This window comes from Ptiloglossa arizonensis, chromosome 4, assembly GCF_051014685.1.
Source record: "Ptiloglossa arizonensis isolate GNS036 chromosome 4, iyPtiAriz1_principal, whole genome shotgun sequence".
In the NCBI taxonomy this organism is placed as follows: Eukaryota; Metazoa; Arthropoda; class Insecta; order Hymenoptera; family Colletidae; genus Ptiloglossa; species Ptiloglossa arizonensis.
In genome coordinates, this window is record NC_135051.1 from 18,207,791 (window position 1) to 18,235,644 (window position 27,854).

General features: G+C 40.6%; 1 protein-coding gene and 2 long non-coding RNA genes across 7 annotated transcripts in view; 2 read left to right on the forward strand and 1 right to left on the reverse strand.

The window, feature by feature from the left end:
* LOC143145513 (uncharacterized) overlaps positions 1-20,285 on the reverse strand; it is a 56,436-nt gene extending 36,151 nt beyond the window's left edge. The window contains exon 1 of one of the 2 annotated variants that reach the window (XR_012991706.1): positions 19,734-20,285. This is a non-coding gene — a long non-coding RNA (uncharacterized LOC143145513). The other variant, XR_012991707.1, reaches the window with a different exon arrangement.
* Positions 1-27,854, forward strand: part of Atpalpha (sodium/potassium-transporting ATPase subunit alpha) — a 133,814-nt gene that overhangs the window by 28,603 nt on the left and 77,357 nt on the right. The window lies entirely within an intron of this gene.
* LOC143145480 (uncharacterized) lies at positions 20,659-21,481 on the forward strand. Its single transcript, XR_012991696.1, has 4 exons — positions 20,659-20,773; positions 20,873-21,097; positions 21,190-21,378; positions 21,464-21,481. It is a non-coding gene; the product is annotated as an uncharacterized LOC143145480 (long non-coding RNA).

The following is a 27,854-nucleotide window of genomic DNA, read 5'->3' on the forward strand; positions in this document are numbered from 1 at the left end:
GGGGGGACTGGATTTTACGTTTGAAAGGTGTTTGTCAGTTTATCGCGCTGTAGACGATGCCTTCGATTGGTTTCAATGGGGACACCGAGGTCGGTTCGGATTGAAACGTAAGTAGAGCGCCTAGTTCGATTTCTTGGTGAAGTTGAATTCTATGGGGACACATGGTCCCCGATAGAACCGTGGAATGAGATGGAAATCTCGTTCCTCGAAGGATATTGTATTTCGATGCAGAGGCGTTCCACCGTTCCGTGTTCTCGTCGACGGTTGTCGATGTTAAAATTCCGGATATTCTTGTTCCGTTAGGAGGTACAAATTTTACACGACGCTTTCGGAAAACGGTGAACTTCGGGAAACGTGGTCCGCGCAGCTTTCAGGTTAATGAATCCAACGGCGAAACGTGCACCGTCCTCGAAAGTAGTCGAAAGAATTTCTGGACTCACTACTCGTTAAGTGTTAATGAAAAAGGGGCGGGGAGAGTGGGGCGGGCCGAACTTCGTAGCCACGAGCGTTGTAACTTCGTGGAAGTGAATTGAGAAATCGAAGTCGCCCCGCCATCGGGCGCTATTGAAAAGTCGAAGCTGTTCGGGCAACTGCGTTTAAGTCGACGTGGCGCAATATGGGTAAAATGAGTTTCGTATAGGTTTCGTATAAATTCTTGAATAAGGTCACACAGATTCCCCCGACTCACGAAGCCACGCTGGAGAGGGAGACTCTCGCGCGAGATAGAGGTGGCTCGGTTTTAATTAATCGACAAATCGTATTCGCGTAAATTATCGCCCGAGAGTGGTGCTGGACGTCGTAAAAAGGTGGAGTTATATTTTCGGTAGACGTAACCGGCAGAAAATCTAATACCTCCCGAAACTGTCTTTGCAGCTGAGTCATGTACTCCAGAAATTTATTGTTACACGGGCCACCGACCGGCCGGCAGGTTTGCTTTTAATAATGGCAACGATTTTATCGGCAGACTTTACAGCCACGAGACAACTAACAAAAGTGATACACCGAGGGTGAGCGAAATAGAGCAACAGCGGAACCTCGGTCCACTCATCAGCATTCGTCAGCGATCCACCAATGAAAATTTAAATTTAAATCGAGGTTCACTCGCGCTGTTGCTCTATATCGTTCACTCTCGGCGTACAACACCGGTTAATCGTCCGTTTCGTGCGAAGAAACACCGATTTCCGAGGAAAAATCTACCCAACCCGGATACAAGAAACTTTGATTCGGTTACTCGTAATAGCGAACTTTTGTCTACTAACACCAGTGTACGTCGACAATCCACCAATGAATAATAAAAAATTTTAATCTAAACCAAAGTTCACTCATCATTACTCTATTTTAACATCAATTTTTCCAGTATCGTTCCCCAGAAGAAAGAATACCCTACCCGGATACAAGAAACCTGACTTTGTTACTTATAACGAGGTACCCAAAAGAGAAAAGTACACCGTAGTGGTGGGGATGACTACGCCTACCCAACTCAGCGGAGAGTGGGAGTGACACGCGGTTAAACGATGGGGGGATACCTACGCTCGTTTAACGAGGCGCAGACCGGGACTGTTAGCGAGGTAACTCTTTATTCCGTGCGTTAACGAAAGTGTTACCTCTGGTAAGTATCACAGGGGTCATCACAGTGGACCACACGGCCCGGAACGCGTTCATTTCAAACGGGGACGAGATCTAGTTACTTATTCGACGCACGCTGTGCCTCGAACATTTCTCAATCGATAACCTCGCCGCGAAAGGCGTTAATACAGCACCTCGGGGGTCCCTTTTCTTGGCCGTGTTCCGAATCGCGTAATTAAGAGGATCCTTTATTTGGCTGGCACTTGGCTGAATTCACTCAACCCAGCCCCTCTCCCCCCTATACGTACTCGCAATATTTTCCCGACCTATCTGTCGTTGGTGACCGGATCGATCCTCGGGGAACGTTATTTTTTGCATCATTACGGCTATTGGAACGATGATTTTCCCTGGATAGGGAAAACGTGCGATTTTCACGACGAACGTTTCATTAGTACGCTCTTGATCGTACTCATGACGTACATACGATATTTTTTTATTCAGAATAACGCACGTCGTATACTCACAACAGTAGTGTCTCGGGTATTGATAAATTCTGTTGCTGGAATTCAAGATGGAGAGGCGTCACCACTTTTTGCGTTTCTTCGGCTCGAGCATATGTTTATGGATATGTTATTATTCACAAGGTTTTTGCAAATTTATGTGGTCCACGTCGTCTGTAAAATTTCACCGGTTCGTGGAGATCAGTCGTGACATACGAGCACCGCGTTCTCCAAAGTAATGAAGTCAGAGAGACGAATGCCAACGACGTGCGCGCATTCCGAAGACGCGTTCTTCGAGCGTTGCTCGCCAGACGTCGGGATAGGCTTCGGTCTGCTTTGTAATTAGAGGTGTTCGAGTATTCGAATCAAACGAACCGAGTTGTACTCGGTTTGAGCGGTTGAACGTATCCGAGCAGCTCGAAAGAACCGAGTTGTTCGAAAGAGTCGAGTACTTCGATAGAACCGAGTAGTTCGAAAAGACCAAGTAGTTCGAAAGAATCGAGTAATTCGATAGAACCGAGTAATTTGAAAGAACCGAGTAGTTCGAAAAGACCACGTAGTTCAAAAGAATCGAGTAGTTCGAAAGAACCGAGTAGTTCAAATAGAACCGAGTAATTTGAAAGAACCGAGTAGTTCAAAAGAATCGAGTATTTCGAAAGAACCGAGTAGTTCGAAAGAGCGATTTGAAAGAATTGAGCTGCTCAAATAAATAAATAAATAAACGTATAGTATATACGTAGGTATATAGTGGTATGATATATGAAATTCTCGAGAATCTCGGATATATTGAGATTCTCGAGAATTTCGAGAACTTAAATAAATGGTAGGTATATATCTCGGATATATCGAGAGTCTCGGATACATCGAGATTCTCGAATGACGAAAAAATTCTCGTCCCCTAAAAATACTCGATTCGTTCGAGTTCTCGGATCGAACCGAAAATCCGTAAACACTTTTACTCGTAAGACGTTTCGTCCTACGATGGACGAAAGAAACTACGATGTTTCTTCGTTCAGAAGTCGTTGAATTTTCATTGATTAACGAAATACGGTAATCGCGAATGGTCAAGTTTGGAAAGTTCCGGAAGAAGAAATGGCGCGTTCGAGCTCGTAAACGAGTTTCGGTTAGTTGTCTGTTGTTCCCCACCGCGGAACGAGTTACTTTCCCGAGTTTGTCGGACCGCCGTCGCTCTTTTTCTTCGTTTAAAGAAATTTAGAGCTCCTCGAGTCGAGCGTAATCTGCGGAACTGCAATTCCTCGCGGATTGTCCTCGTTCGTCGTCGTTTGTTAACTTTCCGATTGTCCGCGCTACGAGCCACCGTGGCAAGAAGGGAAAGACAAAGGACAGCCTGAATCGCCGAGGTTTTCTTCTTTTTCTTTTCTATTTTTCTTTTTTAAAAAAAAAAAGACTCCTTTTCTGACTGGTAATATCTCCATTTTAATACACGAGCGAGTCAACGATGTGGAATAATTTAATCGAAAGACAAATTTCATTAATATTCTCTAGGGTAAAATTTTTCTGATCAAATTTCAATTTTCAAACTTCTGATTTATTTTTCACGAGTTCAATACCCATGAATACAACTATCAAAACGATACGAAAGTGTACTGCTATTCGTTTTTAATTATCGATTAGAATTTGTTTCACGAAGAATAAAAAAAAGAAGGTCGACTGTTAAATACTACCCTAAATTTTTGCCAGTGATCGCAACGGAGATCTATCACTGGGACACGAACGATGAAGTGATCTTATATCATCATTAGTTATAATAGATTTCTGACGTTCCGAACCCCAGTTTATCATCTAAATGAACCCTCTGCACTACCTCGATATATCTTACAATTAGTGATCTTCTCTAATTTGGCATGATGTATTGTCGAACTCGCCTTGAAAGCAGCTATCATCCCGGAGGACAAAAACTGCAACGTTTCATTTAGAGAAAGGTTCACGAGACTGGCCTTCAAACACCCCTCGCGCCTCCATTGCTTGATTTTTTTTCCATGAAAATCTAATATAATCGTTCCTCAACCTCTCTGTATTCAACTACTTCTGTATCGTCCTTTATCCTGGGCTTAGCCATTCTTTGCGAAGTATGTCCATTTATAGACAGAAATGGAATATCTTGTGTGGTAGGATTTGTCTGATATTACACGAAAGAACTGGTTCGCGGAGTCTGTAGTATTTGAAAAAAAAAGGAAAAAAAAATTTTTTTTTGTCTTTTTTTTCCCCCCCAGACAGACTCGTATTCTCAGTAAAGTTACACTCTTTTCATAGTTGCATGAAAAGAGCCATTCTTGTCCGGGGCTCGGTCTGTCATAGGGTTCTTTTTTTTCCGGTAAACATTTGAATACATCGCGTAATTGTTCGAGCCTCTAAGATACTTCTTCAACAGCGGCAGACGGGTCTCGGTTGGCTCGCGTCGGGATTAATTAATTATCCACGTGGCGCGAGTTTTAACGCGTCAGCGCGGAATGGATCGATGATTTATTATTACTGTTAAGCTGTCTTTGAGAAAGCGTTGCCCGCCGTGGTATTGCGTCCGATTATTTAAGTGCGGTTCATTATTCAATCTGGCCCATTTTCAGAATTCACTGTGCGAAATTGTGTAACGAACAGTGATTAAAAATCACCGTGTAATCTTTTATGTACATACGTATATATGTATATATATCTCTTGGAGAAACTGAGATAATTAAAAAATGGTGCAAACGAATTCCACGATCGAGAATCAGAGAGAATTGTAACGCAAACGACGTTTATTAGATCGAAAAGATCCGTACCGCTTGGAATTACCGAATCGTTGAATCTTTTAACGATTCGGGGAAATTAATTAAACATAAGGTATGCAAGAAAGATTGTATTTAGTATATCGGTGTTTTTATTGAATTTTTAACACGCATAGTGTATACCTAAAAATAATACTATTCGAATACTCGACCGTTTGATTCGAGTTCGTCGAATATTCGAGTTACTCGAGTAATGAACTTGAGTTCGTCGAATATTCGAATCACTCGAGTACTCAACTTGAATTCATCAAATGTTTGAATGACTCAAGTGTTCAACTTGAATTCACCGAATGTTTGAATGACTCAAGTGTTCAATTTGAATTCATCGAATGTTTGAATTACTCAAGTGTTCAACTTGAATTCACCGAATGTTTGAATGACTCAAGTGTTCAAGTTGAATTCATCGAATGTATGAACAACCGAGTATTCAATTTGAATTCATCGAATATTTAATTCACTCAGGTGTTCGAATTGAATTCTCTGAATACTCGACCGTTTGATTTGAGTTCGTCGAATATTCGAGTTACTCGAGTAATGAACTTGAGTTCGTTGAATATTCGAATCACTCGAGTACTCAACTTGAATTCATCGAATGTTTGAATTACTCAAGTGTTCAACTTGAATTCACCGAATGTTTGAATGACTCAAGTGTTCAACTTGAATTCATCGAATGTATGAACAACCGAGTATTCAATTTGAATTCATCGAATATTTAATTCACTCAGGTGTTCGAATTGAATTCTCTGAATACTCGACCGTTTGATTTGAGTTCGTCGAATATTCGAGTTACTCGAGTAATGAACTTGAGTTCGTTGAATATTCGAATCACTCGAGTACTCAACTTGAATTCATCGAATGTTTGAATGACTCAAGTGTTCAAGTTGAATTCATCGAATGTTTGAATGACTCAAGTGTTCAACTTGAATTCATCGAATGTTTGAATGAATACTCGAATCATTGAGATATTGAGGAAAAATTTGAAAAGAAACTCCGAGCCAACAACGAACGCTAAATGTTTGAATCACAATAATACGGTCCGTCCAATTCGCTACAAATGTGCTATAAAGCCCACTGGCTTAACAAGCCTTAGAAACGATTGCTTCTCACAGTAATTACGAGCTCAGTCGCGAACAATTGACCGCAAACAAACGTTTACTTTACTATTGCGCACAGTTTCGCTCACCGGCCTCTGAGGAAACAACGGTGAGCGAAACAGAGAGAAAAGGCGAACCGTTAAATTAAAATGGTATCAGAAGGGACACAAAAAGGACGCTTTGACGCGGTCGAAGCTGCTTTCAGAGCGGGCCCTTGATGTCGATACACACGCAGGGGATTTCGGTCGACGTCCATTGCGCTTGGATAAAAAAGAACCGGTGTTTGAAAGGATTTCGTCAAAACATCTGAAAATAAATTCTCGTCGCGCGCGGAATTTTCAGCTGTCGTTGCTCTCGATCTTTCCAGATATTTTCTCACAATTGTCGCGCAAACATTGTTTCACCGAATCTGGACAGTTCTAATCGATAACATACCGTGAAAATTCTTCGTGCAATGTTAGTTTCTCAGTCGTTTGCGAGCGAATCTGTACTTCAAAATCTTCGTTTCAGAACCACCACAGAACAATTCAATTACACGAATGTTTGAACGATTCGAGCATTCGAATTGGGTTACTCAAGTATTCGAATTCAGTCACTCAAGTATTCGAACTCAGTTACTCAAGTATTCGAACTCAGTTACTGAAGTATTCGAATTCAGTTACTCAAGTATTCGAATTGAGTTGCTCGAGTATTCGAATTAAATCCTTCGAATATTCGAATCACTCGAGTACTCGAATTGAGTGATTCGGTTCAACAGGTGTGATCAGCTAAGTTTACACATATTGTTAAATATATTTCGAACATTTTATCACCCATTTGCGAGCAAATCCAAACGTTCTTTCACTGTAGGACTTCTGCAGAAAAATTTACCTCAATACTGGCATTTGTGACTAAGTACACATGTATTGTTGAATGTTTATCTTTATTAAATACGAAAAAATGCATAACAATCGCGCAACGGTACTCGAATCCCTGTATTTGCTCCTAACACTCGGCAAGTGCCACGCGACACCGAGGTCTTCGATTCTTTTGTTCGACATCCGGTACAGGTACGATTGAAATTGGAACGTTTCGCGAATTCCCGTACACCTGACCTTAAACGCGTTGGAAACGCCGCTTAACGTGCTCTAATGGCGTGTAATAGCGCCAGGTATAATGTCGCAGTCGGTCGAACGGTCTGGTCATACCACTCTCTCACGTATCGCTGTAACGTCGCCTAACGTTGGCCTAACGTTTCCTCTAACCGTTGTGTCACATACCAGGGCTACGAGAGCGAACGTTCAACTAGTTAACCGATCGTTCCTGTGTCGAAACTGCTTGCCCACCACCTGACAACCCCGAAACTCCACCTACACGTGGTCCTCGGAGTTTCGGACGTGTATCAACGCGTACAGGTGTGCAAGATTTAGCTGACGGCCTCTGGAAACTTTCCATTGGGTTCTCTGGGGACGTAACCTAGACCCTGGGTTCGCACTCCATTAATCATAGAAACGCGGTATGAGTGTTTCGTCGATACGAAACGAATTTTGGAAAAATCTCCCCGTCTCTGTGTAGCTCCATGTGTATCTTATTTGCACTGGAAGCGATAAGGTTATCCGCGAAGAAACGTTCGACGACCCAATTACTCGAAATCGTACGTAAACGTCAAGTTTGCCGACTCGAGAAACATAGTTCTCACAAGGTTTTGCGACACGGTGTTTTACGAATTGGTCCGGACGATTTTTACTGAAATTTCAGTGCGTTTGTCAGAGATAAGAATGCCCAAATCTTGTCGAAGTCCGCGATACTGAGGTACACGGATAGTATTCGAATTACATTTGAATGCTATTCATATAGTATTCATATAGTATTCAAATTATATTCGAATGCTATTCATATAGTATTCAAATTATATTCGAATGCTATTCATATAGTATTCAAATCATATTCGAATGCTATTCATATAGTATTCAAATTATATTCGAATGCTATTCATACAGTATTCAAATTACATTCAAATTATATTCGGATGGTATTCAAATAGTATTCAAATTATATTCAAATTATATTCGAACGGTATTCGAACGGTATTCACGCGGTATTCACGCGGTATTCGAACGAGTATTTTGGATAATATTCGAGCACAGAAGAATTCGACGAATCTCCGCCAGTTCCGAGAATCAATTCCCGGTATTTGGGTACTTCACGGAAGAAGCACGGAGGTGTCGTGCGTTCGCGGGGGCATTCTTACGCCCGCCTGTCTGCGGACTGGTTAAGTTCCCGGTGCGTTCGCACCCGTGCAACGTTGACGCGGCCACTCGTTTGAACGATGGTGTGCGTGCGAGCGTGTGGTGACCGTGACTGTATCCGCGTCGGAGGAAGAAGCACATTACGCTCAATCTACCTCTGCTCCGCTCGACTCCTACTTCGCGCTTCGCACTCGTGATCTGCGATCCAAAGAGAGAAAAACGCCGCGCGGACCGGTGAGTCACCCCTCGGCATTCGACACGGTTTTACGAACCGTGCCGTAACATCGTCGCGTGTTACAGCTGGAGGTGGGATCGGGAGTATGCGAGTGTTGTAACAGGACCGGTGACGGACTCTCGTTTGTGACTCGTGAGCCGAATTTTTCCGTGCTCGAATACCGTTCGAATACCATTCGAATACTATTAGAATACTATTCGAATATCATTCGAATACCTTAATAACTCAAAGATACAATAATTCGAACGATATTCGAGTACTTGAGCGATTCAAACGTAACTCGAATACTATTCGAATACCTCAGTGACTCAAAGATACAATAATTCGAACGATATTCAAGTGCTTCGACGATTCAAATGTAACTCGAATACTATTCGAATACCTCAGTGACTCAAAGATACAATAATTCGAACGATATTCGAGTACTTCGACGATTCAAACGTAACTCGAATACTATTCGAATACCTCAGTGACTCAAAGATACAATAATTCGAACGATATTCGAGTATTTGAGCGATTCAAACGTAACTCGAATACTATTCGTATACCTTAGTGACCAAATTATACAATAATTCGAACGATATTCGAATACTTTGACGATTCGAATGCAATTCGAATTGTATTCGAATAATTCAGTGTCTCGAATATAATTCGACTATTTCGGTGACTCGACTATGTAATAATTCGAACAATAATCGTATAATATACTTCAGTGACTCAAGTATGGAATAATTCGTCCAGTATTCGCACATCTCATATTATTCGAATATTGTTCGAACTCCAACAGAAAACTTTCGAAAGGTTCGCTTTCCTAAATCACATTTCGTCCATTAGAAACTTCAAATTTCTTTCACACTGTTCGATAAAGGAACAGATAAAACCTTTATTCAACGCATACTCGATATTCAAACCATATCTCTCTATTATTTCTCATCGAAGATCGCCGATGGGTTGCTGTTTGTTCCATTTAACCAAGAATTCCCTTCACTCCGCTTCACTCATGGTACCCCATTCATACCTTGCACTCTGTCTCCTTTAAACCCGTGCAAAAACGACTCTTAACCCCCTCCTTCCAATTGCCACAATTTCTCCTCAAGGCAAGTGTAATCTTCCGTTCCCCGTACAATACATCTTCGAAGGATATCTCGAACGAACACCGTTTCATGAAGATGGCATCTGCCCGTTGAATACGAAAATCGAGCCATTTAAATTTCATCGTAGAAGAGGGGGGGGAGAGGAATGAATGGGCGCGGCGTTGTACCCCCTCGATAATCGATCGCGTCCCTTCCCCCCGTTTCTGGGCTTCGTCGTTATATCGGACCCCTCCTCACCGTCTAGAAAGCCTTCGACCCGGGGCCAGGACCTCAACGAGTCCATCGACGTGTCCGAAGGATCGAAGACCACCACCGTGGAGGTGTATCGACGACGGGGCGCGATTAGGGTCATTGGTTTTCCAAACCAACGGAGCTGTTGCTGGAACCTGCTCCCAGGTCGTGATAAAGTCTCGGCACACCGGCCTCTACCCCCCTCCCCCCTCATCGATCGTTCTGAAATGCGTTTGCCTTCGTGTTAACTCGAAGTCGTTCCACGATCGTTGAAAGGAGGAACGCTCTTTAATCCGCTCCGAAACCGTATTTCCGGTTTCAAGTTCTCGCGTGCACGGCTCGTCGAGCGGCTCGTTTGAGGATTCTGTTAGGCGAGACGGATCGCGGGAGTTAAAATTGGAAACGGTTGGACGAGGGGCAACGGGGAGGGGAGTATTGAATCTCCGCCCCCCGTCCCTCCGCCCCTTGACTCCTCCCGTGAGTTACAAATCTCGCACGCTCGTGATTTTCGAGTCTCTTCACTCGCGTGGATTCGGAATTGTATCTCGAGGACGTTGTCGAGTGTTGTTTTAACGCGTCGCGTCTGTAATTGGGCGAGCGAGAAGAAATTGAAAATGGAGGGGTGGGGGCGAGGGTCGGATGGGAGGGGAAATGGAGTCCCGGATCCTGAGAGGCTCTCGGAACATCTAATTTGGTGTGAGAGACTCTCGAATTCGTGGCGTAAATGCTCGAGTTGAAGATAATGGTAATAATAATGGGAATAATAATAATAGGAAGAATAATGATAGAAAAAATAATTATAGGAACGAGAGTAATGGAAATAATAATAATGGGGACAATGATCATGGAAAAAGTAATAATAGAAACAATAGTAATGGGAACAATGATAATGGAAAAAATAATAATAGAAACAATAATAATGGGAACAATGATAATGGAAGAAATAATAATAGAAACAATAATAATAGGAATAATGATAATGGAAAAGATAATAATGGAAAAAATAATAATAGAAACAATAATAGTAGGAACAATGATAATGGAAAAGATAATAATAGAAACAATAATAGTAGGAACAATGATAATGGAAAAGATAATAATAGAAACAATAATAGTAGGAACAATGATAATGGAAAAGATAATAATAGAAACAATAATAACAGAATTGAACTAAAAACAGTGAATTAAAGAAAAGTTCTACAACAATAAAAGACAGTATGATTTGGATAAGAAGCTAGTCGTACAGCTAAAGGATCCACAGAAATGTAAAAGATAGTAATAATAATGGTTTATTGTTATCAACGGGATGACTCATTTGTTGGAAAGTAGGTATAAGTAAGGGTATATAAGTAAAGGAATCGAGAGGACCATGGTAGGGGTCGTTCGATTCGAACGAAAGTTGAAAAAAAAAAGAAGAATTATATAAATATTTGACCCGGTGTTAGCCAAAGTGTGCATTTAATATTGTAGAATTTCTATCGGTCTTTCGGTTTCCAAACATCGTTTATCTTGAGCGTAATCATCGTATTTGCTCCGCTATTTTCTCGATTCTTTCCATTGTCTAGGGGTGTGTGTGTGTGTGTATAGACAAAACCGGCGAGTATTTCTACTTTTCTTGCCTCTCATATTCCACAATACCTTCGACAAACATCGTTCGCGAGTTGCATCAATTCGCAGCGCGCAGCCAAACACATTCACCGGCCGTGAAAGAGAAACGTTGCCGCGAGAGCTGGAATTAAATAAAAACTATTCAGGAAAGTATCTACCCCCCAAAGTGGATACCCTCCGCGAGTAATTAAAGTCAGGTGGAATTCCCGGCGTTCTTTCATTGCAACGCGAGCGCTTTAATTATTTAACTCGGCCGCGCGTAATAAAGGGCGCGGGAGAAATTGCGGTTCCACCTTGCGTTTCCAAGTAGCATCACCGCGCAACCAGCCCGCCGCTTCGTGGAACCGCAGTGGAAAAATCTTGGACTGGCCCGTCGTCGATGTAATCGGTCTTCGTTTCGCTTAGAATCGACCGGAATAGTCGCGCACGATCGGGTGGCTCAAAATACAAACCGAGTGCAACTGGTTTCATCGACTCGAGTCGAGTGATTCGTGAGTAAGAATAGTTCGAGTGATCGGAGAAATTCGAGCGACTCGAGGAAAGACGAGAGAGACTCTGGAAAGTTGTGAGAATTGAGTAGTTCGAAAGATTCGAGTGATTCGAAAATATTCGAGTAGGAAAAAGTTGAATAATTTGAGTAGTTGGAAATTCGAACCGAGTGTAAATGATTTCATCGACTCTCGAGTCGAGTGATTCGTGAGTAAGAATAGTTCGAGTGATCGGAGAAATTTGAGTAGATTAAAATTAAGTGATTTGAACGATTCGAGTATATTCGAAAATATTCGAGTGGTCCGAATAAAAATAAATGGACGAAACGAATTATTGTGAACTGAAAAATGTGAGTAGATCGAGAAAAAAGTATCGAGCACGTTGAAAAAATTGAGCCGTTTGAATTGATTCGAATAGTTCGAGGGATTTGAATGGTTCGAAAGGATTCGAGTAGTAAGAAACTCAAGTGGCCAAACAAATGTTTTTGGCCCGCGAAGATGCACGTGGTTGGAAAAAAAAGCGAGTAGGCTGGATACTCGAAGAGATTCGAGTACTTTGAATGAATTCGACCGGTTCGATCGAACTGGAACAGCCGAAAAAAATTCAAGAAGTACAAAAAGGACGAAAAAAATCCGTCTAGATCGAAGAAATTGAGTAGCACGAACGGATTCGAGTGGTTTGAAAAGGTTCGAGTAGATCGTGAAGATCGAGCAGTTGAAAGAAAAAAAAAAAAGAACTCGAGTGGCTCGAAATACTCGTGTAGCTCGATTATCGAGTGAGCCACTCGCTCCTCGGCGACCGTTATCACAGGCGCGTTGCAGTTGAAGTGGAAAGGGGCTGTCGGAATCGGGCGTTAACCAGCAGTGGAAAAGCCGGAACTGTTCAGACGGGTCTGCGCCTCAATTTAAACGGAGGTCAAATCTACTGCGAATCCTGAAAGCGCCCCGAGCGTTCACAAAGTATCAAAACTTGCACGTGGACTGGTTTTGCTTCATGGAGATAGGTTAAACGTACTGACCAACATTCAAATGAGGTACTTTGACTACCTAGTGTGTTCTTAAACGAGATTGAACCTTTCTCAGCTCCCTGTGACGTTCGTTAAATACCTCGCGCTCGACTTTCATCATGGAAATGTTTTTTTTTTAAATTTGTCACAGATTGCCGGCTACTGGGCTACTGTTGTTGGTAAAAAAAATTCTAGCGTAAAGATATTGTAATATAAAAAAAGTTACCCCTTAAAATAGTATATTAGAATGATTTTTGATCATTCGATTCAAACGAATGAATGTTGATTTTCTCGAGTAACACACGAGTGGAATCTCTCGTGTGGCCACCGATTTCGTTAAAAGAAAAATATATAAATCGGTGTCCGAGATCACGATACGAAAGATGGGGAAAAACACGAAAGAAAATCGGGAACGCGAGCGTGAGACACGTGAACAGCAGGTCTGCGAGTGCATCATCGTGTGCACTTAAACGAGCTCAATCGTACGCGACCCCATTTAAATAACAACGAATTGGATCCCGGAGTGTTTCCTCTTCGCTCCGCTCCCTCCCCGCTCCGGTGTCCGCGCAATCTTCAGCTACCATTGTAGTTTTCAACTTCTCGAACGTCCCTCTTCGGTTTTCTGTTTCGAGTTTCTCTTAATCCACATGAAGAGCAAAGGTACCCAGACCGAACCAATTGGCTTAGGTTGCCCTCCCGTGGCCATTTCTCGCGAACGAATCGTGTTCCAGCGATCTGGTTAATGTTCGCGGACACCCCGTCACGATTCCACCCAACCGAGGACTATAATCGAATTAACGAAGCACGTGGAGAGATCGAGTAGTACGAACGGATTCGAGTGATTCGAGAAAGTTCGAGTGGGTCGCGAAGATCGAGCAGTATTCGAGGATTCGACTTGAATTCGTCGAATACTCGAATCCACTCAACTGTTCAACTTGAATTCACCGAATACTCGAATCACTCGAGTACTCGGACTGAGTATAAAAATTATTCGAATTGTACGAGTATTCAATCTGAGTTCCCTAGTACTCGAATCACTCAAGTATTCAGTCTCTTAATATTCTAATTACTCTTTGTATTCTACTTAAATTCTCCTAACATTCGAATCACTCAAGTATTTAATTTGAATTCTCCTAATACTCCTGAATACTCAAGTATTCAGCCTGAATTCTGTTAATATTCTAATTACTCAAGTATTCTACTTGAATTCTCCTAACATTCGAATCACTCAAGTATTCAACTTGAATTCTTCCAATATTCTATTCACTCGAGTATTCAATTTGAATTCTCCTAACATTCGAATCACTCGAGTATTCAACTTGAATTTTCTCAATATCCGAATCACTTGAGGATTCAACTTGAATTCTCACAATATTCGAATCACTGGAGTATTCAACTTGAATTCTACCAATATTCTATTCACTCGAGTATTCAATTTGAATTCCCCTAACATTCGAATCACTCAAGTATACAACTTGAATTCTCTTAATATTCGAATGACTCGAGTATTCAACTTGAATTCTCCCAATATCCGAGTCACTCGAGGATTCAACTTGAATTCTCCCAATATTCAAATCACTCGAGTATTCAACTTGAATTCTACCAATATTCTATTCACTCGAGTATTCAATTTGAATTCCCCTAACATTCGAATCACTCAAGTATACAACTTGAATTCTCTTAATATTCGAATGACTCGAGTATTCAACTTGAATTCTCCCAATATCCGAGTCACTCAAGTATTCAACTTGAATTCTCTCAATATTCGAATCACTCGAGTATTCAACTTGAATTCTCCCAATATTCTATTCACTCGACTATTCAATTTGAATTCTCCTAACATTCGAATCACTCAAGTATTCAACTTGAATTCTCCCAATATTCGAATCACTCGAGTATTCGATTCGAATTCTCCGAGATTTGCGAAACGAGCGTGAAAATCCACTCGAGTGTCCTCGATTCGAAAAACATGGAAACTGTCACCCACAGGATGACAGTGGGGGGACGGTGGTAGACAATTGAGCATCTCGAACCTAAGATTTCACGCGGAGAGCATTTTCCACGATACTTGGCGGTTATCGTACGAAGTCGTGGCAAGGTCGATCAACCTGCGATCGTCGTGGCTGCGTCATCGAGAAGTTACGCGAACTTGGTACTGAAACGACACAAGGGGAAGGAGTGAGAGACCTTGTCGATAGCCGAGTATCCAATAACTGGTCGACGCTATCGCGTTGCTTGAGACCGCCAGTCGCCAGTTTTCCGGTTCGAACTGGATTGAACGTCGGGGCGCCTGGTTCATTGTTCCCGGATGGTGAAAACAGAACTTTCGCGGTGTCGTTCGCGGACACACCTGGCAGAACTCGACCGACGACACGTTTCTCTGTTCGTTCGTATCCCGTTTCGTATTTATTCGCGCGCTCCCGGCTCGGGAGAAGACATCCATTAACCCTCGGAAGGTGAGGGTCATTTCAATCCACAGTGAATATTTATTTATTTATAGACGAGTTAAATCATACGCTGAACGAAAATACCGAGAAATTATACAGAACAGTCGTAGAAGGCTGTACAAGATTGTACATTATTTTTGAAAGAGCAAATTTTAAAAATTTGTAAAATTTATCAATTTAATCGTTAATACACGTATTCCATTAAATCAATCGTAAAGAGTTCTGTGGAATTCTGGTCACAGTATCGAATGGTGTCTCTGCGAGGTCCAAGATTTATTTAAACGGGAGTTTGAAGAAATTATTTAGAATTCTGAGAGGACAACAATTGTCTCGATCGTGGAAAAAAGAGAGAGGATTATTTTTGTCTTTTTTTTTTCAATTTTTCCGTAAATTTTTTTTCCTATTGCAAGTCTATTGGTTTAGGTCTCCGATAGAGCGTCAAAGGTTACGCTGCGTCTCCCATTATTTTTACCTTGTTGACGTAAAGGATATACCAGGTGGGGCGTTGTAAGTGGAACCACTTTGATTACGTAAGTAATGATTTTAGCGAAGAATGTACCGAGTAAGAGTTAAATAGAGAGGGGGAGACTTAATTTCATGCGATTAGCTTTTTTCGTAACTGTGTACGTAAAGGACATTCGAAGGTCAAGTGTTTTTTTTTTTTTTTCGAATTCACAATACAAGCTTCATTTACGTCAGAAAACATAGTTAGTCTCGGTTGTTTCGACTTCAATTATACGAAATGTAAATTACCACTTTAGATAAAATTCACACGGGTTTTATTCGTACTATATACAAATTCTCCGATATAGTTATTCTTCCGTTGGAAACTTAAATATCAGATCGATAGATCGAATCGTTGATGTGCAAATAATAACTCGTTCCATGCGAGACAAATTTAAAAAGTTTCTCAATTATTCTAAATTTCATACGATGACGTTTCTACGTAAAACACAAAAAATTGAAGAAAAAAACAACGACGAAGCAACCTAAAAACCGATACAATATTTCTACAATAATCCCACAATTATTCTACAATGATAAACTACCTTAAAATTATAATAAACAATACAATCCCATTCCTACAGTTCATACGAAAAATACAACCTTTGGAATAATTCTATAATAATTCTACACTAATAAACTACCTTGAAATTATTATAAACAATTCAATCCCATCCCTACAGTTCATACGAAAAATACAACCTTTGGAATAATTCTATAATAATTCTACACTAATAGACTACCTTGAAATTATTATAAACAATTCAATCCCATCCCTACAGTTCGTACGTAAAATACAATCTTTGGAGAAATAATTCTACAACAATTCTACAATGATAAACTACCTTGAAATTACTATAAACAATTCAATCCCATCCCTACAGTTCGTACGAAAAATACAACCTTGAGAATAATTCTATAATAATTCTACACTAATAAACTACCTTGAAATTATTATAAACAATTCAATCCCATTCCTACAGTTCGTACAAAAAATACAACCTTTGGAATAATTCTATAATAATTCTACACTAATAAACTACCTTGAAATTATTATAAACAATTCAATCCCATTTCTACAGTTCGTACAAAAAATACAACCTTGAGAATAATTCAATAATAATTAAAACTGTCCTAAAATTACACACGACAATTGAACCCTATCTGTTATTCGTAACACAAAGTACAAAGAATTTCTCGTCAGCGAGCAATCTCTACCGAGCATCGTTTCTCGACGACACTGACATTGCCAGATACACTATCTCGGCGAATTTTTCTTCGTTATCGCCGCAACGACGCAGCGATACGCGATACAGTGCGAGTGTCCTCTATCTTCCTTTCGCAACGTGTTTATCCGGCGAGCCAACTGTAACCAACTCTCCAAGGACACCAACGACAGAAGATAATATCCGTGGCCCGTGCAATAGACGCGCCGGGGCACCGTCATTCGCGATTTTCGTTTCGCGAGTCACGAAAATTCGCGCACGCACAACACGGGAAAATCTCTCCTCGCCAACCTAACCGTGAAATTAATCCGCGACGAGGGGAGGGTCGGAACGAAAATTGTACACGCCCCCCTACCCGACACACCCCCCGGCCACCGCCCACCGCGCTCGGTACCCGAGATTTTTCACCTTTCCCCGGTGGGTAAATTTTTTAAAACTGTTTCACGCGCCCAACAACGAGGTTATTCTCCCGTTTGAATTTTCCAACGAAACGCGCGCGAACATTTATTATTCAGCGAATCGGGGACGTTGGAAGTTTCGAGCTTCTTCTTCGCCGGGATTCCCCGGGTTCTTGACATCACGCGAGCGTATGTATCTCGTTATCTCGTTCCGAACGAAGTACGGTGAGCCCAGTGTACGTTATACTTTGATAAAGTATGGTGTGGTACGGTGTTGTCCTTGTGTTTGATGGAATTTGGTAATAGGTAGTGTTTGTTGGGTCTGATACTTTGACCGAAGATATAATTTTTTAGGTCTGATACTTTGACCGAAAGTGTAGTGTGTTATTTATAATATTTTGACTGAAAGTATAGTTGTTGTTGAAAGTATAGTGTGTTGTTATATTTTAATTGAAAGTATAGTGTGTTGTTATATTTTGATTGAAAGTGTAGTGTATTATTATATTTTGACTAAAAGTTAGTGTATTATTATATTTTGACTAAAAGTATAGTGTATTATTATATTTTGATTGAAGGTATAGTGTGTTATAATATTTTGACTGAAAGTACAGTGTGTTCTACTACTTTGATTGAAAGTATAGTGTGTTATAAAATTTTGACTAAAAGTATAGTGTGTTATTTTATTTTGACTGAAAGTATAATGTTATTGTTCATATAATATTTATTTCGTACATTTCTTACATGATTATCGATCATTGCTATTTTGTGTATATATATGAAATTCCTTTGTCTATACGTTAATCAAAATTAAACATTAAATATTAAATTCAAATTTAATGGTGATGTATACAAGCTGGTTGAATTATTTCACATATATGAAAACTCTATAGACGAAATATCCGAGTGGAAGATTATCTTCGCGGCGTCTGTGGAATCGTTCCCTCGTAATTGTTCAAGAGCGAAACAATAAAAGAATCGGTGAATCTGTTTGTTCCGTGCACGAGTAATTGTTACGCAACGAATAAACGAGGAGGAGAGATCGTGGAAAACGTGGCGTGCAAACTCGATTAATTGAGAAAGAACTACCGCGCTCGCATAGAACATCGTTCACGATTCAAAAACAAAATTCTCTTCCTAGACTTCGAAACAATTATTTAAATATCCCCCCTCCATGGAAACACAAGACTGCAAAAAATTCCTCCTGTCATTTTTCTTTAATAAATAACTTTAGACTCGGATCGAACTTAAAGGAAGTAGTTTTTAATCTATTTGCATTTAAATACCCGAGAAAACTAGTAAATAGTAAATTTAAACATTTTGTAGAAAGTCAAAAGTGAAAAGTGAGACTTTTAAAAAAATCATAAAAAATTGAATAATAAATATTTTTCCTTATTTTTGAATTCATTTGCATTATAAAAGATACAAGTGATAACCCTACTGGTCAGATATAAGTTCCCTGTAGAAAGTGAAAAGTGAGACTTTGAAAAAAATCATAGAAAGTTAAATAATAAATATTTCGCGTGGAAATTTTTCACGTATATTTATACAGAATTGGTTCGTCCAATGATGTCCATGGTTCAATTACGTGGAGCTTTTATTCGAGGAAAGGTGAACGCGAGAGGGCAAGGAGAATTGGATCGTCCGTGGTCAGGCACACCGTGCTAGCGACACGCTGGAAACCTACCACCTCCCGTTAGGTTAAGCCGTTGGTAGATTATCTCATAAATCGTTTCGAGATAGATTTATTCCGACTTCGAAGCACGCAGAAATTTACCAGTGATTTCATTCATGATTCGTAAGTAATGTTTCTGGTTACTTCCTCGTGTGGTTCTGGAGTCCATAAAGTCCTCCCATGCGGCACGAAACGCCTTATACCGGCAGTCTTAACAAGAAAATTATGTCGATGTCACTCACAGATTCTCAGCCAACTCTTCGCGACACGTCCCTCGCTCTGTGCGATACCGATGCTCGTACCACTCGAATAACATAATGTTTCAATATTTCGTGTCACGGTACTTTAACATTTCACGATGTTCCACGTACGAATGTTCGATATCACGAACAAGCTCCGAAAATATCTAAATAAACCTCAATCCAAATAGACACCAGTGTCACATCGTGAACGAAAATCGAAGAAGCGATACGACGAAGCCGAAGAACACGATTCCCAGCCCACGTTGCACTATTCGTGCGCTAGGCAAATCGACCGGTATGCAAATTGCACGGGACACGTGTATGCGTGTACGTATGTATGTTCTCTAGTTAGCAATAGATGAGCTACGATAGAGTAGAAAAATCAAATGTACTCTTGACCAACGTACCTCGAAAACACGAAGCACCTGGTGTCGGTGACCGGGTTCCCTGTTATGGACACTTGGTTCGGCAGGTGCTAAACGCTATCTAAACGTTTCGAACGAACTTCGAATATCTCGTGGACAGTAAAAAAAAAATGTAACACGTATCCGTGAAAACACCAGTCGAGATGTAGCGACGAGAGCTGGGTGTCATTCAGGAGCTCGATGATCTTGGTTCAACCGAGGTGTCTTCACCGATAGACCGTCCCGCCACGTAGCCATCTTCTTTCCACGGGAACGGTTCGGAACTTGTACGCGAGTAACATCCATCTTGGCGTTTCTCCACTCACTTTAACCGTTCACAGTTCGGTTGTATAGCTGACCGTCCGAATACCAGTTAATAAATTGAACAACTCGGTCACGTACCGGCCCGTGAGATCGCGTCCCGATAGAGGAAGTGGAGAATAAAAGGCGAGAACCTTATCGTCGGGCGGCCGGGTATTCAATAATTGCTAAGCGTTAATCGAGCCAGGCGAGACTGTGCCGGGTTTACCGGTTCAAACCGGTCCGGAGGCCCGAGCGTCGACGATTCGGTGAATGGCTGCTCGAACCAGAAAGAACCAGCGGAGGCGTCATTCACGAGGAGTCGAGAGCAAGCACCGCCGGCGGCGCTGGCACGCATCGATACTTTTCGACGAGGTTGCAGCATCGCTCGTGGCCGTGGTGTCTGTCTGTCGTACGTCGTCGTCTCCTCTTCGTCCTCGTTACGAAGGGGAACCCCTTCGCGAAGAACGTACGATTCGATCGAACGCGACGCGCCGCGTACACGCCGCGTACGCGCGATGAGAATTGGCGGGAAAACGACGCGCGAGGATTCCTCGCTTAAACGATGGATCGGACACCTTCTGGTGAGGATTGTGGTCCGGGTTGTGGAGATTTGGGCCTGGGGGATTCCATTCCGTGAAATACGACGAATTCGAGGCTTTGAGCGATCATTTGTACAGGTGGAGGGAAGAAAGATTACCTGCGGAGGGTGTGGTCAGTTGTAAAGAGGATGGATGGCTCTGGTGAGGATTGTTGCGCGAGTTATGAAGCCTAGAACCGCGGGATTTAATTTTGAATCGAAATGTATAAAATTTGAGACCTCTGAATGACTATTTGTACAGGTGGAGGAAAGAAAGATTACCTTCGGAGGGTGTGGTCAGTTGTAAAGACGATGGATGGCTCTGGTGAGGATTGTTGCGCGAGTTATGGAGTCTAGGATTGCGGGAGTTAATTTTTTATGGAAATATGTATTTTTTGAGACCTCTGGATGACCATTTGTACAGGTGGGGGGAAGAAAGATTACCTTCGGAGGGAGTGGTCAGTTGTAAAGAGGATAAATGACTCAGGTAAGGATTGTTGCGCGAGTTATGAAGTCTAGAACCGTGAGATTTAATTTTGAATCATTCAATTTGAGACCTCTGGAAGACCATTTGTACAGGTGGAGGGAAGAAAGATTACCTTTGGAGGAAGTGGTCACTTGTATAGAGGATGGGTGTCTCTGGTGAGGATTGTTGTGCGAGTTATGAAGCCTAGAACCGCGAGATTTAATTTTGAATCATTAAATTTGAAACCTCTGGATGACCATTTGTACAGGTGGAGGGAAGAAAGATTACCTTTGGAGGGAGTGGTCAGTTGTAAAGAGGATAAATGGCTCTGTTGAGGCTTACTATATTGCATGGGTTACAAAACCCAGTAATTTTGTATCGAAATAGAGATCGAATCCTCCATAGAATATTTTGTTTCAATGACCGTTTCTTTTTCGTTGCAAATCATTGAGATTTGAAATATAGAAATTTTCAACCATAACCTTTTCATAAGCGTTTTGGACGAGTGCATAGAGCAGCTGCTTCGTAAACGGGATGTCTCGAGTTCGAATCCCCTTGAACCTTCTGAGATTGTTCTGTCGATTTTTATTTTGGTTAATTAAATTTGTACACGCCCACTTAACACACGTCGTGGAAACTAGCCGAAGTTAAAGATTTTTGTCCAATGTTAATTCAATTTTTCACCTCTCCGCGCACGCTTTATTTATTTATCGTGTAATATTTATCTGCCAGTTGGGGTAAACAGAAGAGAGAAGAATGGAAGAAAAAGAATGTACTGTACAAAGATAAAAAAAATTGCACCCGAGCGAAATCCGTCTTTTCGAGCGTGAAATACATTTTATACATGGTACAATAATTAAATTTCACCCGAAATAGATATTTCTAGGAGATACGCGGAAATTAATGACCCTTAACGAGCACAAGCATTCGATCTGTCTATTAATCATTTTAAAATGAAAAATTAAATTTATCACCGGCCGGTGTAACTCGCCAATATTGTCGTAGTAATCGTGTTTGAAAATAATTAAAAATATTTGCTCAATTTGGATGCACAAAGGCACACCGTGGCTCGTTTCAACGTGAATTTCTCTGATGATTCATCAAAAATAAATCATCGCCCGTGGAGATTCGAACGTGTGACCGTTGCAAACGGTGTGCGCAGCTGGTTCCACACAGTCCACGAAGCAGATAACTTATCATCGCGACGAGAGTGAAGGCTTAAAAGGCTATCAAGTAATTGTTTGCGCTCACCTTCGCCGATCGCAATTATTGTCGAATTTGTTCACGACGTTCCTCGAAGCAACGTTTCATTAACGATCGCCTTGGCGCCAGAGCGATTTCATTGGGCCTCTTTCCCAGGAATTTCGTCGATTCTTCGGCGTGGCAATTAATGACGCAAACACCGTCTCGGCGTCTGTGGATAAATAAACAGATTCGAAGAAAAGTCTATACACTCCACTGAATACAACTACATCGATGGATCCTCTGTATCTCGCTCGGTGGAGTTTGTTCAGTAAAATGTATACCTTCGAGATTTAAGAGTAACCTCGATAAGAGTCGCTTAACGATTATAAAGTATATTGTACAATCTGTGGTATTCGAATTGCAATTATTATCGTAAATGCGTAATTGGAATCATATTTACATTTCAAATCCGGAAAAATTAACGGTTAATTCAATTTTTAATTCCCCATTCGTCGGTGTTCCTCGATAAAAGTAACTTATCGATTCTACAGAACATTGTACGATTTGTGGTATTCGAATTTTAATTGTTATCGTAAATCTGTAATGGGAATCGTATTTAGATTACAAATCCGAAAAATTAACGGTTAATTCAATTTTTAATTCTCCAATCCTCGATAAAAGTAACTTACCGATTCCACAGAACATTGTACGATTCGTGATATTCGACTTTTAGTTATCATCGTGAATTTAGAATTAGTATTGTAATTGGATTTCAAATTCGAAAAAATTGGTGGTTAATTTTTGATTTCTTCTCTCGTTGATTATCCTCGATAAAAGTCACTTTACCATTTGTTATTAGCAAAGTTTTGAATTACAATCTGGTCGGTTCGCAACCGTTACACGGGTGATTTTGGAAATTCGATTTCAACTTCGAAAGGAATCGGTAGGTCGGTTAACTCAATTTTCGAATCCCCCGTTCGTCGGTGATCCATTTGGAACGCGATCGAAAATAAATCTGCATTGTTCGACAGGATCGAGTGAAGTTGTACGTAGACGAGTCTCTTCAATATAGCACGCGGGATCGATATTTTACGAGTCAATGGATATCAACGATCCCCTGTCGATAACCGATTGAAATCCAGTCGCACGAAAACTTCGGCCACGTTGGGGAACGACTGCTGTTTGAATTAATTAATTTTGGATTCAATGGAACAACGTGACCGTGAAGAAATTCATTACGCGTAAAATTCCTTTACCAGTTGTTCAACAAAATTGCGACCGTGCATCAAATTCGTAGGCAAATTCTCTTCTTTCCGATGTTACCGAGAGATCGATGAAGTTGAAGTTCTTGTCTCAATTGTTCTTCGGGAACATTGTGTTCCTAATTCTTCGAGAAGCAACCTCGATATAAATTTCTCCAGAGACGTCGTACCGAGTACTGCTCGCTTACAAGAAACTGAATCGTGACCATTGAGATTCCTGTATCCGGGTAAGGTAGCGATTCGTCCAAGCAGTTAGTACCTTCGTTATTAATTGCTGGTACCTTTGGTTATTAATTTTTATCGGTAGATGCAATTCGATCCTTTGTATACTTAATCGCTAAATAAATAAAATAAATAAAAATAAAGGTCCTTGACTCGTAAAAATTCAAATTTCTTTTTCAATAACTGTTCTCCGGAAGCATCGTGTTCAGAATTTTTTTAAAGGTATCCTCGATATAAATTTCTCTAGACATACTATATAATTCAGTACTATTCGGTTACAACAATCGAGTAATAACCATTAAGGTTCGTGTATCCGGGTAGAGTAGCGATTTCCTTCCGTAAATCGATATTCTCGTATCTTTCTCAATTTTTGCTATTAATTTATAGAATTCAATTTTTCGTCCACGTAACAGAATAAACAATAATAACGAAGACTTCGTATCCAAGAAAAATTGTTCAGTACATCCTTGTATGTAAGATCACCGATCCGGGTAATACTCGAAATGCTTCGAGAAGTAAATTTCGAGCAACAGTTCACGTTCCAAGATTCCGATCAAGGATTCTCCGATCTATTCACCTCGGATAACGTCATCGAAAGATTATAGCACCTCCCATTCGATGTTGCGGCCGATTTCGTAACTGATGTTTCCTCTCGGCGGATCATTCGATCGTCGTCAGTTTCAGCTGACGTGTTACGATTCGGCCGGGCGAACTTTATGCTATAAATCTCATAGGCGAACGATCAAAGGGCTCTCAACTAACGCTATTAACTCCGCCCGTACCGCGCCACTCGTGTTTTCGGCTTAGGGTTTTCGTGTCGGTGGTGTCCTCTCATAAATCTTCTTTAGAGTCTAACACAATTCGGAAAGGTCGGGTCCAGGTTTGGCAGCAGCGAGGGCAAAATGTTCTTTCCAACGGGATGCATCCTCCTGCTCGAATTAGCCTTACGGTTCGCGTTTCTCTTTGGTCCTGGCTCAAGGTGGAACGTATGCAAAGGGTAACGGAATAAAAGGGAAAATTTCGTACCAACCTCCATCTTGACTCTTCGAGTCACGGTTGCTGGAACCTGTGAAACGATACAAAATAAATAAAACTGAAAAGTAAATTCAGATATTTAATTACAAGATGGAAATGTTAATAGTCTTTTGAGGCACTTGCTGAGTGTGTGAAATTATAGAAAATAACTGAAACTGAGAAATAGGTTTAGATATTTAATTATAAAGTGGAGAATGTTAATAGTCTTTTGAGGCACTTGCTAAGTGTGTGAAATGATAGAAAATAACTGAAACTGAAAAATAGATTTAGATACTTAATTATAAGGTGGAATGTTAATAGTCTTTTGAGGGATAGTTGTTGAATGTGTGAAATAATACAAAATAATTGAAACTGAAAAATAGATTCAGATATTTAATTACAAGGTGGAAATGTTAATAGCCTTTTGAGGCACCTGTTAAGTGTATGAAATGATACAAAATAACTGAAACTGAAAAATAGATTTAGATATTTAATTACAAGGTGGAATGTTAATAGTCTTTTGAGGTATAGTTGTTGAATGTGTGAAATGATACAAAATAACTGAAACTGAAAAATAGATTTAGATATTTAATTATAAAGTGGAGAATGTTAATAGTCCCTGAAAATACAATTGTTGAATGTGTGAAATGATACAAAACAACTGAAACTGAAAAACAGATCAATTAGGTGTATAATTACAAGATGGAATATTTTTAATATAATAACAAGATGGAATATTTTTAATATAATAACAAGATGGAATATTTTTAATATAATAACAAGATGGAATATTTTTAATATAATAACAAGATGGAATATTTGTAACATAATCACAAGATGGAATAACAGTCTCTCTTGAGGCACAGTAGCTAAACATGTGAGATGATACGAAGCAACTGAAACCAAAAACTAGATTCAGATGTTTAATCACTATATAAAATATTAACACAACTGTGTTATCCCACTGTGCAACTATTACAGAATTATTTCACCATAGTTGGTCGAAAACTACCCACCCATATCAGAGTACCAAAAAGATACAACGTTCCTCGACTGTACCCCGAATTAACGCTACTCGAATAAACGAACAAGTAAAAACCCTAGAAACTCGTGTTACCGCCTTATCGGTCGATTCATTCGCCCAAAAATGATCCTCAGCCGCTCTCGAGGAACTGGTCCTCCGCGATGAAGAATACACAGCTTCTTCGCTCGTTCATTTCGTCGAAACGAAGAAGAAAAAAAAAAAAAAAAAAGAGAAAAAAACGACGCCGTAATCGTCGCGTATACCCGTGCGACGATATTGTTCCGTCGCGTCCGTGCCAAATATTCAAAGGAAAATTCCGAGGTGTTGAGATTTCCACACGGTGGAACCTTTTCTCGGCGTTTCGGTTCGCGCTCGCTGAACAACCCTCCGTACCTTGACCCAGGCTTCAACGGCGGCCTCACTGTTCAAGTGCCATTTTGCCCCTGTTCTGTAAACAAGCCCCCAAGAAGAACGAAACGCCCCTCGACAAACTGTTACACCGCGATATGCATTTAAACGAGTCCTCGAATTAAACGCTCCGGCTGACGAGATAATCAAATCGTTCGCGAGAGAGGCAGACAGAGAGGTAGACAGAGCCTAAGAGAGAAAGAGAGAGAGAGAGAAGGAGAGAGAGAGGTTTCGAAGAGACTCGTGTTTCTTTGGTCGTCGTGAAGAGGCACTGTCGGAGATTCTTGGCACGCGATTCTTTGTGTGGATTCGCGAATCTATTCCGTTGACGATCTCGAGCCAGAGGGGGTGACCATCGAACCAGGGTAGGGGAAAAAGAACGAAACAGCGAAATAAATTCCAGACCGGATCGCAGTTGAGGAAGGAGGGAGGCAGTCTGGAACCCCATTACCTCGCTATTACACGAAATGATTGCCCTTCTCTCCCGCGATGTCTCGTAACTCCACGGACCCGGTTTCAGCCTCGTAATACTAATTCGATATTCCACGTTGCCCTCTAATTCACTCGAAATTTTTTTTATTTCTTTTCGTTTTCTGCCGATGGAAGTCTCCTGGAGAGATCGAGCGATTAATTGATAGGTGTTAACTAATAGGAAGCTCGAGTCGAGATTAGAATCTTGATGGAATATTTTAAATTAATGGATGGTAGAAAGTTTCGTTTACTTTTCTAGATTTTTATAAGTTGAACAATTTTTATGTAGGATAAAATGGATAAGAGTTTCGTTTACTTTTCTAGATTTTTACAAGTTGGACAATTTTTATGTAGGATAAAATAGATGAGAGTTTTGATTATTTTTTAGATTTTCACAAATTGGACAATTTTTACGTAGGATAAAATATTATAGATAAGAGAAAGTTAAGTTTTTAATATTTCTCTCAAAGAGTGTATTAAATTTTTTAAATTCTGGAGAGATCGAGCGATTAATTAATAGGATTAAAAAATAAGAAGCTTGAGTCTCGTAGGATATTTTAAATTAATGGATCGAATGGTAGAAAGTTTCGTTTACTTTTCTAGATTTTTATAAGTTGAACAATTTTTATGTAGAATAAAACAGATGAGAAAAAGTTAAGTTTCTAATATCTTTTTCAAAGAGCGTACTAAATTATTGAATTATACCCCGGTGAGTGATTTTCGAACACTTTTGATGAATCGAATAACGGAAAGTCTCGTTAGGCTTTTTCTTACTTGATAAGAAACATTCCAGACACTCTTCGCGCGGTATGAAATACCAGAAAGTTTCATTCATCGTATTATACCCTGACGTAAGTAAATTTTTAATATTCTTTGCGCAGGATAAACCTGAAAATAATAACAAGAACGGGGAAAATTTAAATCGTAACGAAAATTTCAACACTGAAAATAAATAATCCAGCTGATTGTTATTAAAATTATTTTTGGAACGTCGACGAGTACGTGGACTTCGAAAGAGGAGAATACTTGACGATTAATTTTTGCACGGTGTGCGCGTGGTTCAACGGCGTGTACGAGCTCGTAGACGCGCGTTACTATCAGTTCGTGGTACGGCCACGTACGAGGAAGATCGTGGATATGCAAGTGTGCGTAATCCCGGGACGCAACGCGTACGATCGCCTCGTACCACGCA